Source organism: Hemitrygon akajei, chromosome 7 (assembly GCF_048418815.1).
Source record: "Hemitrygon akajei chromosome 7, sHemAka1.3, whole genome shotgun sequence".
Classification (NCBI taxonomy): Eukaryota; Metazoa; Chordata; class Chondrichthyes; order Myliobatiformes; family Dasyatidae; genus Hemitrygon; species Hemitrygon akajei.
The window spans coordinates 34,096,061-34,111,687 of NC_133130.1; the positions used below are offsets into that span (position 1 = coordinate 34,096,061).

At 42.9% G+C, this 15,627-nt stretch overlaps 1 protein-coding gene across 8 annotated transcripts in view; it reads right to left on the bottom strand.

The window, feature by feature from the left end:
- The window catches only part of LOC140730333 (CAP-Gly domain-containing linker protein 4), a 331,198-nt gene that overhangs the window by 313,571 nt on the left and 2,000 nt on the right, over positions 1–15,627 (bottom strand). Inside the window, exon 2 of one of the 8 annotated variants that reach the window (XM_073050605.1) lies at positions 2,912–2,955. The exons of the other annotated variants lie outside the window; for them this stretch is intronic. The gene's annotated coding sequence lies outside the window, so the exon portion shown is untranslated. The remainder of the gene's footprint in view (positions 1–2,911; positions 2,956–15,627) is intronic. 8 annotated transcript variants of the gene reach the window in all.

Sequence of the window (15,627 nt, forward strand, 5' to 3'; positions counted from 1 at the left end):
AGGCGTTTTTGAGGCTAGATATTGTCTGCAGTTTTCTGACCAATTGGAGTGGGACCAGATGGCATTTACAAGAATGAAAGGGATAACATGTGAAGAGCACTTAATGTCCCTGGGCCTGTACTCCCTGGAGTTTAGAAGAATGAGGGGGAATCTCATTGAAACCTATTGAATACTGAAATTCTGAGGTACAGTAGATATGAAGAGGATTTTTCAATAGTAGGAGAGTCTAAGACCAGAGAACACACCTCAAAATGGAAGGATGACCTTTTAGGACAGAGATGAGGAGGAATTGCTTTAGCCATGGGGTGATGAATCTGTGGAATTCTTTGCCATAGATTGCCGTGGAGACCAAGTCATTCAGTATGTTTAAAGCAGATGTTGATAGGCTATTGAATGGCAAGGAATTTAACATGGGAGCTGCAGGTAGTTACAGAGACAGGTTGAGGTCTAAGGACTAGAGGGGTGAATAGCTTATAGAGGCAGGAAGGAATGCAAGAGCTGGAAGGAGTCTACAGAGACCGGTTAGGGTGAGGGGGCTACAGAGAGTTAAAGAGTCAGGAGTGCTACAGAGCTAGTGAGGGAGGGCAAGTGCAGCAGGGGAAGAGGAGGGTTACAGTCAGTGAGGAGTGCAAGGGCTGTAGGCTGAGAGGGGTTAGAGCCAGTGAGGAGTGCATGGACAACAGGGGGAGGGGATGTTACAGAGCCAGTAAGGGGGTGGGGAAGTGCAGCTGGGTTAGAGCGGGTTACAGAGCCAATGAAGGGGGTCAAGTGCAGCAGGGGGAGAAGGGGGTTACAGTCAGTGAGGAGTGCAAGGTCTGCAGGCTGAGAGTGAGTTAGAGCCAGTGAGGAGTGCATGGACAACAGGGGGAGGGGATGTTACAGAGCCAGTAAGGGGGTGGGGAAGTGCAGCTGGGTTAGAGCGGGTTACAGAGCCAATGAAGGGGGTCAAGTGCAGCAGGGGGAGAAGGGGGTTACAGTCAGTGAGGAGTGCAAGGTCTGCAGGCTGAGAGTGAGTTAGAGCCAGTGAGGAGTGCATGGACAGCAGTGGGGGGAGGGGGTGTTACAGAGCCAGTGATGGGGTGGGGAAGTACAGCTGGGGTAGAAGGGGGGGTTACAGAGCCAGTGATGGGGGTGCAGAAGTGCAGCTGGGGTAGAGAGGGTTACAGAGCCAATGAAAGGGGTCAAGTGCAGAAGGGGAAGAAGAGGTTGCCGAGCAAGAGAGGGGTGCAAGAATGCAGGAAATTTACAGAGACGGAGGTAAGGCAGGCCTGGAGGGTTTCAGAGACAGAGAGGGAGGTCTACAGGGGCTAGAGGGGTTAACAGAGACAGGAAGCAGTGCAGGGGCTGGCGGGGTTTACAGAGACAGGAAGGGGTGCAGGGGCTGGAGGGGTTTACAGAGACAGGAATCTGTGCAGGGGCTGGAGGGGTTTCTCAGAGAGGCTCACAGAGATAGGTGTGTTGGGTCCAGTGGGAGGTTATAGAAACAGGTACATCGGTAGGTTAGGGTTAGATTGGGTTGTGGAGGATAGAGAAGCATAGGGGCCAAAGAGAAGGAGAGGATGTGACTCTGTAACCCCCTCCAGCTCCCACACCCCTCCCCGTCAGAGAAAGGTTGCAGAATCTGTGTGTTGTTGCAGATCTCAGCGTCAGCATCTCTCACGTCCCCACTGGAGGGAACTCTGTGGTCTGAGAGGCATCTGTGGGGGCAGAGTGACACCCAATATTTTGGGATCAGAAACCCCATGTTGGGATGGAGAGGGTAGACTGGAGGAGGTTGTCACTGTGGGGAGTTGAGGGGGGAGTAGCTGAGGAAAGGGGCTGGTGGGGAAAAGGAGGGTCGGACTGATTCTCTGGTGTACAGTGAGAATGGGAAGCGGGCAGGGAGAGGGGAATCTGGCATGTGAAAGGGGGTAGGAGGGAGAGAGATTCATCCCTCCATTCTCGGCACATTCACATGCGAATCTGAGACTTTTACACACCTCCATCGTAGAATGATCTAAATTTCTCTTTGCAATGCTCCCTATTTTCATTATATTTTCATTTACTTCTTATTGTAATTTATAGTAATTTTATGTTTTGCACTGTACTGTTGCCACAAAAATAAAACAAATTTCATGACATTAATAATGATAAACTGATTCTAATATTGGTCTCTATTGTGGACTGAGGATGGGAAGGGGGCAGAGAGAGCGAAATCATGGTTGAGAAAAGGGGATAGGGGAGGGGAGGGAGTGGGAAGAGACGTTCTGCACTGATCAGTAAACCAATCATTTGGAACCAAGTGACCCTGCCTGGTGGTTCAGGGCTGGGTGTGACTGCAACCTTGCCACTCTACCATGCCCTCCTTCCCTGTCACCTGTCCCACATCCCTCCCACGGCACTCCACCCTCACCATTCCCAACATCCTTTGCTCCTGCCAGATTTACAAAGTCACTCTCAGCTCCATATTGGCAAATATTGAAAATTTGTCATCAGTGAATGAACTCCCGTAAACCAGACATGAGACACCTTAGTAACAATGGTGTCTGTGCCCCTGATCTAACAGCTCTACAGAAAGGGATGAACCTTCCCAATGCTCTGGGTAGAGAAGCTCCACAATGGCTCCACAATCAAAGTTTGACCTGCTTGCCTTAGTTTTGTTTGAGGGTGACTACAATATACTGTTGTCAAGCTCCACATCACTACCTTTTCGCCCGCTACATCAACAATTGTCTCAGTTCCTCACCTTCAACACACTTTTCCTGCTCCTCCACTGATTCTTATCAGTCACCATCATCCCTACACCGAAGAACTCTACACCTTCAGACTGATGCCAATCATGAAGTGATTTGAATGGCTGATGATGCCACAAACAAAAATTCCATTCCTTGCCACACTGGACACTCACCATTATGCTTACTGACAGACTCACCTTACAACAGCTGTCACAGCATCGACCATGAACCTGGCCCTGACCTGTATATAAGACAAAGACACATGTCAGAATGCTGTTTCTGGATTTCAGTCCAGGATTCAGCACTTTTGTCTCACAGATCTTGGTGAACAAACTCCTCCTCCTCGATCTAAATACACCGTTGTGCAACTGGGTGTTGCACTTCCGAACCAACAGAACTCAGATAGTGAGCATGTACAACACTTCCTCCCTCTCCATCATCCTCAACATGGGTGTCTCCCAGGGATGTGCACTGATTCCATTGCTGTGTACACATTGCTCTGCTCACACATGACTGCTTGGCCAAACCCCCAAGTAATTACATAGTCCAGTTCACTGAAAACACAACAGTGGTGGGGCTCCTGACCATCAATGATGAGAAAAGGTGGAAGACCTCAAAGCTTGGTGCCAGACAAATACCCACTTTCTCTATGTCAACAAGACAAATGAGATGGTTATCAAATTTAGGAGAACTCACATCACTCACACCCCTCTTTACATCAGCAGCACAGCAGTGTAAACAGTGAACAGTTTCAAACTCCTGGGAGTGGACAAATCACACAACCGTTCAAGGCCCCAGAGCACTGCACACTAACACGAAAGCTCACAAACACCTCCACTCTCTCTGGAGGCTGAAGAGAGCTGGACTGTGTACATCTACACTCATGTCCTTCTACAGATACACAGCAGAGAGCACCCTAACATGCTACATCGTTGCGGAGTACAGAAACCTCTCTGTGGAGGGCAGGAAGGCTCTACAACGGGGGCAGTTCATACTGCCCAACACATCAGCAGTATCCACCTACCCGCTATAAAGGATATAGCTACAGAAAGAGTTGTCTATTTAATATTTCAGTAATATTTGAGTAATCCTGTAAATATATTGTTTGATCAAACACTGTTATTTATATAATTCATTATGATTATATGTGAAAAATACATGAATTGCATACATTATGACACCACCACATAATACGTGCACACCTCACATAGAGTAACAAACCAAGTGCACACATTTACCTCCTGTCTCCTTGTTTTCAATTTGATTAATTTAATGTTTTAGAGTTACAAAACATAACAGAAAGTTGCTGGAAAAGGACCTGTAGCATTATAAAGGACGACATAAACCTGCAAATGATAAATGTGTCCCACTCCCATCAGGGAGGAGGCTACACAGCATCCACGCCAGGACCACCAGACTCAAAGACAGTTACTTTCCCCAAGCAGTCAGTCTGATCGACACCTTCGCACACTAACCCACCCCTCCACACTCCCAACGCCAGTACTTTATCATTTCCTGTCAGAGTTACCTTTTGTACAGACAGCCCGTGCCTAGCATCACTTTATGGACATACAATCGCTATAACTATACAAGCTATCTTAAGTAATTATATTTATTGAGCTTTTACTTTTGTGTTCTCTGTCTTATTGGGTTTATTTTGTGCTGCATTGGATCCAGAGCAACAATTATTTAAGTCCTGACGAAGGACCTCGGCCCGAAACGTCGACAGTGCTTCTCCTTATAGATGCTGCCTGGCCTGCTGTGTTCCACCAGCATTTTGTATGTGTTGCAACAATTATTTATTCTACTTTCCACTTGCGTACTGGAAATGACATTAAACATCTGGAGCATTTTATACTGGCCACAGAATTTTTGTGGAACAGTTACGAAACAGTGCAGTTCCGATAATAGTCCTGTAGCATCTCACTAATATCACATTTCTGATTGAGATTCTAAACCTTGAATTGTTTGTCCTTTCAAATACCTAAGAATTACACTGCATCTCATTCCTAGTGGGTGGTAGTGGGGATAAGCTCTCACTACCTATAAAGTGCTCCAAATGGCGTGCATCTCTAACAGCCTCTGGCAACAAAGTCCAACTCTTGACTTTCACGTGTGGCTAGCCACTCGGCCTGGCAGAACCGTTTCTACTGACAAGAGAAGGGGCAAAAGCAGACCACTGGCCCCTCAAAACCAACTGCTTCGGGCAGGTGGGGCTCATCAGCCTTGGACGGCAGACTGCCTAGGAGAAGGAAAACTCTGATTTTAAACCACCCATGGGAAAAGCTTCAAGAGTAACCCCCGAGGAAGAAATCCGGAGCCCGAGTCCCAAAGGCAGTTTGATGTTGTTGACAACTTCACTCTGGCAACCTCCGCGACGACACTGGTGCCAAGCTGTATCGGTGCTTGCAGCTACATCGATTATGTGGAGAGGAGGAACCGTTGCATGGGCAATACTGGTTTTTCAAATCTTCCTACCCAGGCTTGTGCACAATCCACCAGAGAGGCAAACCCATGATCCCCCTGGGATCGATGGGTGCCTACCATGTATACAGAATACAACTCTGAAATTTATCATCTCTAAATAGCCATGAAGTACAGAAAAACTATGAAAGTTGCTGAAAGACATCAAACCCCCTTCCACAAGAAAAAGAAAAAAACTCACAAGCTCCAAACCCCCAATCCTCTCCCTCACAAAAAAAACTAACTTATCACCCACAATGAAAAAAAGGTGACAATAATATCAAACCCCCAACTCCTTCTCTCACACACAGATAACTAACAGATTGCCCACAAGGAAAACATCAAGATCATCAGACCTCAAATCCACAACTCCTCTCTCACACAAAAACTAACGTATCGCCCTGCCAGAGAATGGCAAGGTCATCAAACCACCAACACTCCAATCAGCAACAAGAAAGAAAAACACAGAAAACTGAAGGAGACCAATATAAACTTCATTTCACACCAATAATCATATAAACCTCAGAATTTGGAAAACATCCTTCGTCAGCATTAAGGAAGGCAACTGCAAAACTCAGTCCTTCTGTGAATCTACATCAATGGAGCTGTAGTGGAGCGTGTATCAAGCTTCAAATTCCTTGGTGTCCACATTTCCGAGGATCTCACCTGGTCCCTGAACGCCACCATCCTGATGCAACAGCGCCTTTATTTCCTGTGGAGCATCAAGAAAGCTCACCTCTGTCCCAGGATACTGACAGACTTTTACTGCTGTACCATTCAGAGCATACTCACCAACTGCATCTCAGTGTGGTATAGCAATTGTCCCGTACTGGACTGCAAAGCACTCCAGCAAGTGGTGAAAACTGCCCAGCAGATTATCAGCACCCAATTGCCCACCATTGAGAACATCTACCATAAACGCTGCCTGGGCAGGGCAAAAAGCATTATCAAGGATGCATCTCACCCTAACCATGGACTTTATACTCTCCTCCCATCCAGTAGACGCTACAGCAGCCTCCGCTCCCACACCAGCAGGCACAGGAAGAGCTTCTTCCCTGAAGCTGTGACCCTGCTGAACCTCACATCACTAAGCAGTATTGCACCCATATTGTACTGTCTCTGTACTTTTATATTTGTGTGCTGTAGCACTTACTTTTTATTCGCAGTTATTTTGTAAATAACACTATTCTTTGCATTCCTGGTTAGATGCTAACTGCATTTCATTTGGCTTTGTATCTGTGTTCGGCACAATGGCAATAAAGTTGAATCTAATCTAATCTAAGAGCAACCACCAACAAGCAGCCTCCACGGAGAGCGACCGCCAACTCGCCTCCTCCACATTTTCTTTGATGTTTCAATCTTCTATAATGCTTTGATTGGCAAGAAATGCAGTCAATCATAGCCCTGCACCCCATCACTGGTCTTCTCTTTGAGGCAGCTGGTGCTCGCAATCCTGTCCTGAAGTTTTCTCAGGGACAGCAGAACACTAGATCGAACTCCAAACTGTAAGTCACAGTTTCCAAAACACAATTAAGATAAAAAGAAAAGTAGAATACATAGAAAAACTGAAATAATTCAGTATGTGGAAGATGTCGCCCAAGAAATTGTTGTTCGTTGGCGCCATCTTGACCATTATTTATGTGGTCAGTAGCAATAAGAAAGATTTTGTCAATTTCTAAAGGTTATTATTACCTTTTACTGGCAAATCAAAAGTCATGTGGCAAAGCTCACTCCATCACTTCAAATTCTTTAAATTTCAAGGTTTCCTTTGTAATAAATAAAACTCCCACAAAGTAGAGTGAAACTCTATCACCGTCTTTGTTAAATTACACAGGGCAAGAATACTTCAGGTCAAATACTTCTCATATTATATCACAATAGCTAATCATCTATTGCAATTCAGGAAGGCAGCCCAATAAAAACAAACAGAAGAAACTTCCACATTCCATGATTACAAAGCACAGCAATGATTTTAATGTACTTTACATGACAAAATTATAGCGCATATGATACTTATAATCAGCAAACTTGCAAGTATGCTGCAATTTGACCTATTTGAAACATTGCTTGTACAACATTGTACATACAAGTCAATAAACTCATTGCATTTGGAAATAATTCCATTTGAGTTGCACTTCAAACACTTGTACATTGTCCCAATATCAATTATACAATCAGTTTACCGTAGAATACACTGAACAGAACATTACAACTTTGCAACATTATTCCCAAAAAAAAGACAATAAATGTATCTTTTACTGGCCTGTATAGATCTATTGGACAAATGCTATCCTCTGCTTCCAGATGACCAGATTACCAACACTCCTTCAAAGAAAATGAACAAAGAAACAAGCTTTTGATCTAATGAAGCAACTATCCTGCTAGAATTCCCCAAGTCATAAGTAGTAGAGGAGGAGCAGCATGTATTTAAACTACGATACTGAATTTAAAACTTTTTTTTGTGAAGTTGGTAACATTTTAAAGTACATCATATAGAATTCTACCAAAGCTACCTGTAAATTTACCCCAATTTTGCTCCAGCTTCCTCTATTTTTTTATCCTCCTACCCAATCCAAGCACCTTTTGTCAAGATAAGCAAATCATTCAACCTACCCTCCCTAATTTGCTACATCGTCAACTTTGTGCCTCTATATTAGCTGATACTGTGAATAGTTTCAGGAGATTCAAGATTCTCTTTTTCCAAAAGTATCATGATCATTCTCTCATTCAAAAATTATCCTCAGCATTCCTATCCTAAATTACTGGTTAATCCACAACTTTAATTTCCTCCCCACAGTTCTTGAATATAAAGTTTAAACCTCTTCCATCAGGTCTCTATTCCTGCCCTCTATTTTTTTTTGAAGATACATTGTGTGCCCAAGATGCACTAACGTTACTCATTCACAATTGTTCTTCAGCCTTTGATCCAGGTGAACATACAATCCTCTTCCAATGCCTCGCCCCCATCAAATGGGTGCCATATTACTTATCCAATCTTAGCCAAAGAATCTCTTCCCATAGCTTCTATATAAACTTGACCCATCCCTATTTCTTATCCATATCCTGCCTCTCAGCAAAACCATTCAAAAATACTTAAGAACATAAGAAATAGGAGCAGGAGTAGGCCATCTGGCCCATCAAGCCTGCTCTGCCATTCATTAAGATCATGGCTCAACTGGCCATGAACTCATCCCCACTTACCTGCCTTTTCCCCATAAGCTTTAATTCTCCACTGTGCAAAAATCTATCCAACCTTGCCTTAAATATATTTACTGAGGTAGCCTCCGCTACTTCATTGGGCAGAGAATTCCACAGACTCATCACTTTCTAGGAAAAGTAGTTCTTCCTCATCTCAGTCTTAAATCTACTCCCCCAAATCCTGAGGCTATGTCCCCTAGTTCTAGCCTCACCTGAAAGTGGAAACAACTTTCCTGCCTCTATCTTATCTATGCCTTTCATAATTTTAAATGTTTCTATAAGATAATCTCTCATTTTTCTGACTTCCAGCAAGTACAGTCCCAGGCAACTCAATCTCTCCTCATAGTCTAACCCCCTCATCTCTGGAATCAACCTGGTGAACCTCCTCTTACCATCTCCATCACCAGTATATCCTTCAAGTAAGGAGACCAGAATTACACACAGTACTCCAGGTGCAGCCTCAACAGTACCCTATACAAATGCAGCATAACCTTCCTGCTCTTAAATTCAATCCCTCCAGCAATGAAGGTCAGCATTCCACTTGCCTTCTTGATAGCCTGCTGTACCTGCAAACCAACCTTTTGTGTTACGTGCACAAGCATTCCCAAGTCCTTCTGCATAGCAGCAAGCTGCAAATTTTTCTTACCATTTAAATAATAATCTGCTGTTTTGTTCTTCTTTCCAAAATGGATAACCTTGCAATTACCACCATTGTACTCCATCTGCCAGACCCTTGTCTACTCACTTAACCTATCTATATCTCTCTGCAGACTCTCCGCAGCTTCTGCACAAAAAGTTTTTCTACTCAATTTAGTATCATAAGCAAACTACACTTAGCCCCCTCCTCTAGATTGCTAACATATATCGTGAAGTTGTGGGCCTAGCGCTAACCCCTGCAGCACACCACTCACCAACAATTGCCAACCAGAGTAACAGCCATGTATCCCAACTCTCTGCTTTCTATTGGTTAACCAATCCTCTATTCATGCTAATACATCACCCCCAACTCTATGCATCCTTATCTTATAGACGTCTTTTATGTGGCACCTTATTGAATTCCTTCTGGAAATCCAAGTAGGTAACATCCATCTGTTCCACTCTATCCACTGCACTCGTTATTTCCTCAAATAACTCCAGTAAGGTTGTCAAACAGGACCTGCCTTTGCTGAACCCATGCTGTGCCTGTCTAATGGATCCACTTCTTTCCAAATGCCTCATTATTTCTTCTTTTATGATAACTTCAAGCATTTTCCCAACAACAGATGTTAAACTATTGCCTACATCCTTTTTTGAACAGTGGTGTGACATTCACTGTCTCCCAATCCGCTAGGACCTGCCCAGAGTCCAGAGAATTTTGGTAAAACATCACCAAAGCCTCTTCTATAACTTCTGCCATTTCTTTCAGTACCCCAGGCTACATTCCATCAGGACCAAGAGACTTGTCTATCTTCAGGCCCACAAGTTTGCTCAGCACTACCTCTTTAGTGACAGCTACTGTATCGAGGTTCTCACCTCCCATTGCATCCATAACATCTCTCTTTGGCATGTTAGATGCATCCTCCACCATGAAGACAGACACAAAATAGTCATTCAAAGCCTCAGCCATTTCCACACTACCCAATATCAATTCCCCCTTTTCGTGCTCCAAGAGATCTACATTCACTTTAGCCACCCTTTTCTGCTTTATATAAGAACTTTTATTATAGATCAAAAAAGTCTAATAAAAAATAATAAAGTCTAGTAATTTCTAAGATAGGGACATGTTCGGCACAATTTAGTGGGCCGAAGGGCCTATATTGTGCTGTAGGTTTTCTATGTTTTTTCTATAATACACTGGTTTTAGATTGAACTATTGCACCCTCCATTTATATGAGAAATTCAATCATACTATGATCACTCTTTCCAAAAGGATCCCTAACTACAAGATCGCTAATTCTACCTGTCTCATTACGCAGGACTAGATCTAAGATTGCACATTTCCTTGTAGGTTCAGTAACATCTAGTCAAGAAAATCTTCTCAGATGCATTCTATGAAGTCCTCCTCAAGACTGCCTCAACCAACTTGATTCACCCAATCTATGTGCAAGTTAAAGACCCCCAAGATAACTGCTGCTGCATTCTTACATGCCTCAGATATTTCTCTGTTTATTGCCTGTGCCTCTGTAATATTATTATTCGGTGGCCGATAGACAACTCCCACCAATGATTTTTTCCCTTTACTATTCCTAATCTCCACCCAGATGGATTCAACGTTCTGCTGCTTAGATTTTATATGGTCTCTCACTATTGCCCTGATCTCGTCTTTAATTAAGAATGCTACCCCACCACCCTTACCTTCCTGTCTATCCTTCCATATTACCTGATATCCTTGGATATTTAATTCCCAATCCTCTCCACCCTGCAACCATCTCTATCTCTCTGCAGACTCTCAGTATCTTCTGCACAATTTGCTTTATAGATATATAGATTTATATAGATTTTGTATGTCATCATATATAAATAATATATACATTGACAAAACCTACCTATACCAGCATTCTGGACTAGGAATTATCATATTAGCAGAACATACAGCCCCAAATGAGCTTCAATCTCAACTAGTTAAGCACTGGGAATACAAAGTCACTGTTTCCAGGGCAACTAGAAGCTTCAACCTCCTGGCAAGTGCTTGTTTTCAGGCTGAATCAAATTGTTTACATATTCCCTGCACTATTTAATTCTAAATAGGGTTTCTTCTTCATAGCCTATTTTATTTCTTTAAAAAAACAATCAGTTACTTCCACCTCTGTAACAGCCCATATCCATCCCTGACCAGGTTGTCTGTTGCTCAAACTCTCATTGGTAATTGTTACTTCCCAACTGGATTATTCTGAAGGGGGTTGGCCAGTAGTCCATCTTCTACCATAAGGTACATACCATAAGTATGTCTTCTGCTTATCCGAGCATACTCTATTCACATAATTTCCACTTTTCCTTGATTTTCTGGTAGCCTTTACAATAAATCTTCTGGATGTTATTTTTCCAAAGGAAGCCTTTACCTTTTTTGGAGCATTTATTGTCAAAAAAATTTAGAAACGTAGAAACTTAGAAAATGTACAGCACAATACAGGCCCTTCGGCCCACAAGGTTGTGCCGAACATGTCCCTACCCTAGAAATTACTAGGCTTACCCATAGCCCTCTATTTTTCTAAGCTCCATATACTTATCCAAAAGTCTCTTGAAAGACCCTATCATATATACCTCCACCACAGTTGCTGGCAGCCCATTCCACGCACTCTACACTCTGAGTGAAAAACTTACCCCTGACATCTCCTCTGTACCTACTCCCCAGCACCTTAAACCTGTGTCCTCTTGTGGCAACCATTTCAGCCCTGGGAAAAAGCCTCTGACTATCCACATGATCAATGCCTCTCATCATCTTATACACCTCTATCAGGTCACCTCTCATCCTCCGTCGCTCCAAGGAGAAAAGGCCGAGTCCACTCAACCTATTCTCATAAGGCATGCTCCCCAATCCAGGCACATTCCTTGTAAATCTCCTCTGCACCCTTTCTATGGCTTCCACATCCTTCCTGGAGTGAAGTGACCAGAACTGAGCACAGTACTCCACAACAGGGTCAGACTGGGGTCCTATATTTGAAAACTTCCCATTGTTTTCACGCCTACACATTAAAAGCTCGATTTAATTTTTTGCTCATTACTATACAGTTCCAGTAGCTTAAATTTATAATTTTTCTCAATTTAGATGAAATTATTCATCAGTCACAACACCATAATACTGTTAACTTAACCTACTTTATATTCCCTCTCAAAATGTGGCACAGCCTGTCACCTCGTCAATTCCAAAATTTTCTCAAATACAATTCAGTTATTTATAGTCTTAATAATTATCCTGTACAGATTTTTTGAAACAATGTCAATATTAAAATCACACCTATAATCAGTTTCTGCTACATCCTTAATTTTAGTATTTATCCATCTCCTACTGCAGTACCATGATTAAAAAGTCTGCAACTAATTCCCACTCAAGGTTTTTAAATATCCTTACTTCTCCTGAGTTGTGTAAACAGTGTCATTGGTAGATTTGATTCTTTCTATTTTTGTTTTTGGCCTTTATTCTCATGTTCCCGTTTTGTAAATCTTTTGGTTTTTTTTAGTCCTCGTGAAATCATCATCAACAAAAGTTCTGAAATAAATTTTTCTGCCCTGGTGTTCTCGATGCACTTCAGCCTCTGCAGTACCTATCCAGAAAAAGCCTTCATCGAGCTAGCAGACACCACAAGCTTACTTTCCAAACACATTTGGACATCAACATGCATCAGGAGATGGGCCAGCAATTTGCATGGAGCGGTCAGGCCTGGGAGGAGACCAGACAGGAGGAAGTGACCTGCTGCCTGAGGGTCAGCATAAAAATTGTATGTACTGGGCCATTCAAGGCAACATTCTCCTACTTAAATGTCCTATGTAAAAGGGAGGATTTTACATTGAGACCTTATCTGGGGTCCTCTCACTGTCAGAGAGCTGAGAGGACTACCACAACATGTCAGATCAGCTGGTGAGGGCAAAGAAGCAGTATGTACTGGAACACCCTGTATAAGAAAATAAGATGGAACAGCTGAAAGGTACTTTAGCACCTGGCTCAACTTATTTGGGACTAACTCTCAAGGATCGCTGTGGGGTCCAATGAATGTGGGGCTCAAGTCAATTAGGATTGCTCTGTACCTTTGTGTCCACTGTTGTGATTGTGTCTCATCTGTAATGATACTTCTCCCTTTGCTTTCTAAAGGACCTGTAGAGCTTAGATCCTAAGTATAACCAGCTTTGCCTGCCAGAACAGGATTTCAAGTTCTTGGATGATTGGAACCTCATCTAGGGTAGGGTAACCTGTACAAGAGGGGCATTTTGCAACTAACCTGGAGGGGAACTAATATCCTAGCCAGGAGGTTCACAAGTGTTACTCAGAAAGGTCTCAACTAGTTTGGCAGGGGGATAGGAACCAGAGCGGCAGGTCAGAAAATGGAGGGATGGAGAGGAAGGTAGATGTCAATGCCAGTAAAAATAGGCAGATGCAAAGTAATAGATACGATGGGACACATAGTTTGAAATGTGTGTATTTTTAATGCTAGGATAGAGGTCATCAAATTAGGACATCAATCAGTACCTGGAACTATGAACTATGGATATTAGAGACATGATTGAGGGAAGGACAGGAATGGGTGCTGAATGCCCTAGGGTTTCAATGTCTTAGAAAAGCTAGAGAGGAAAGTAATGGGGGGGGGGGGGGGAGTGAGCAGCTGTACTACTAATCAGGGACAATATCATAGCTGCACTCAAAGGAGACACAATACTCATCTACTGAGTCTTTATAGGTGGAACTCAAAAATAAAAAGGGTGCAATCATTCTGACCGGATTGTACTACAGATCTCCCAGTAGCCGCAGGGGCACTGAGGAAAAGATATCCAGGCTGATCAAGGAAAGGTGTAAAAACAATAAACCTCCCTAATATAAACTAAGACCTTCTAAGTGTAAGAAGTTTATATGGGACAGAATTTGTTAAGTGCATCCAGGAGGATTTCTTAAATCAATATTGAGATAGCCCAACAAGAGGAGGTGCTGTACTGGACCTGATGTTGAGTAATGAACCTGGTCAGGTGACCAACCTTTCAGTGAATGAACAGTTGCACTTTAAGTTTTAAGATAGTTATAGATAAGGATAAGTATAGACCTTCCGTGAGAGTATTAAATTGGAGCACGGCAAATTACGAAAGCATTAGGCAGGAAGAGTTAATTGGGAAGAGATGTATTCAGGCAAGTCCACATCTGATATGTGGAGGGTGTTTAAAGACCAACTGCACAGAGTACAGGTCAGATAGGTTATAGTAAGAAGGAAAAAAACAAAGACAGCAAGGTAAGAGGACATGGGATGTGGAGGGAGGTGATGAATTTAGTGATGAAAAAGTAGTATGTAAAGCTTAAACTAGAATCAAACAGAGTCCTTGAGGATTCTAAAGAAACCAGAAAAGAACTCAAGAAGGGAATTAGGAAAGCCAGGAGGGACCATGAGAAGTCCTGGGCAAGTAGGATTAAAAAGAATCCCAAGATATTCTAGATTCAGAATTGGCTTGCCCATAGGTCCTGCCTTCATCAACCCTAATGAAAGGTCTCAACCCAAATGTCGACTGTTTATTCCTTTCCATAGATGCTGCCCCATCTGCTGACCTTCTCCAACATTTTATATATGTTCTTCCAGCAATTTGTTTAATCACTCCAGATTCCAAGATCAATAGTTTCACATTTCCAAATTCTTGAAACCATCAGAGAAGAACCACAATGAAAAATGGGCAACTTTTTTCCCCCCGAATCTTGGAAGAATAATTAAAGCCAGGACAAACCCAACAGTGGTGTGTAATCATGACCATTGTCAAGATAGGAGACAAGCTCAATTGTGCTAACACCAGTGTGTCCTCCCTGCTGTTTTTACAAGGAAAGGTATTGCCAAGGTGTTTCTCACTCACCTTCTCCTAGTTGCCACTTAACTGCTCCCAATATCAAGGAGTGGACTTCTTTCACAGGAGGTATAATCATTACATAGAACTTAGAACAGTATTGCACAGGAACAGGCCCCATGACTAATGATGTTTGTACTGATCATGATACCAGTTTGAAATAATCACATCAGCTTGCACAGACTTGACATCCCTTCATTCCTTACCTGTTCTTGTGCCTGTCTAAATGCCTCTTAAACATTGTTATTGTCATCATTTAAACCACTTCCTCTGACAGTGTGTTCCGGGCTCCAACCACCATCAAAAACTTGCCTTGTAAATCTCCCTTTAACTTTCCCCTCAAGTCTGTGCCTTCAAATATTTCCACCGTGGAGAAAAAAAGACTACACAACAAAGCAAAGAGAAGTGAGGTAGTAGTATCAACCACAATATGTGGCATTTCTGACCATTAAAGCCTTTGGCTCCATCAACAGAGAGAGAATAAACTTCTCAAATTTGATTGCCTGGCAAAATTCATATCCAACATATGCCCACTTCACAATAACATGCAAACCCCTTAACCAAAGGGTCTACAGCAGGCCTAACCCCAAAGCAGACCAGAGTCACACAAGGCTGAATGATCGTCTGAGCACTTCCTGCAATCTTTTTTTACCTTACCTTCAACAACCAGAGCAAATGAGAAACTGTTCAGCTTATGTCACCTCCATGACAGAACCCAAGTTCACTCATCAAACTCATGTAGGTG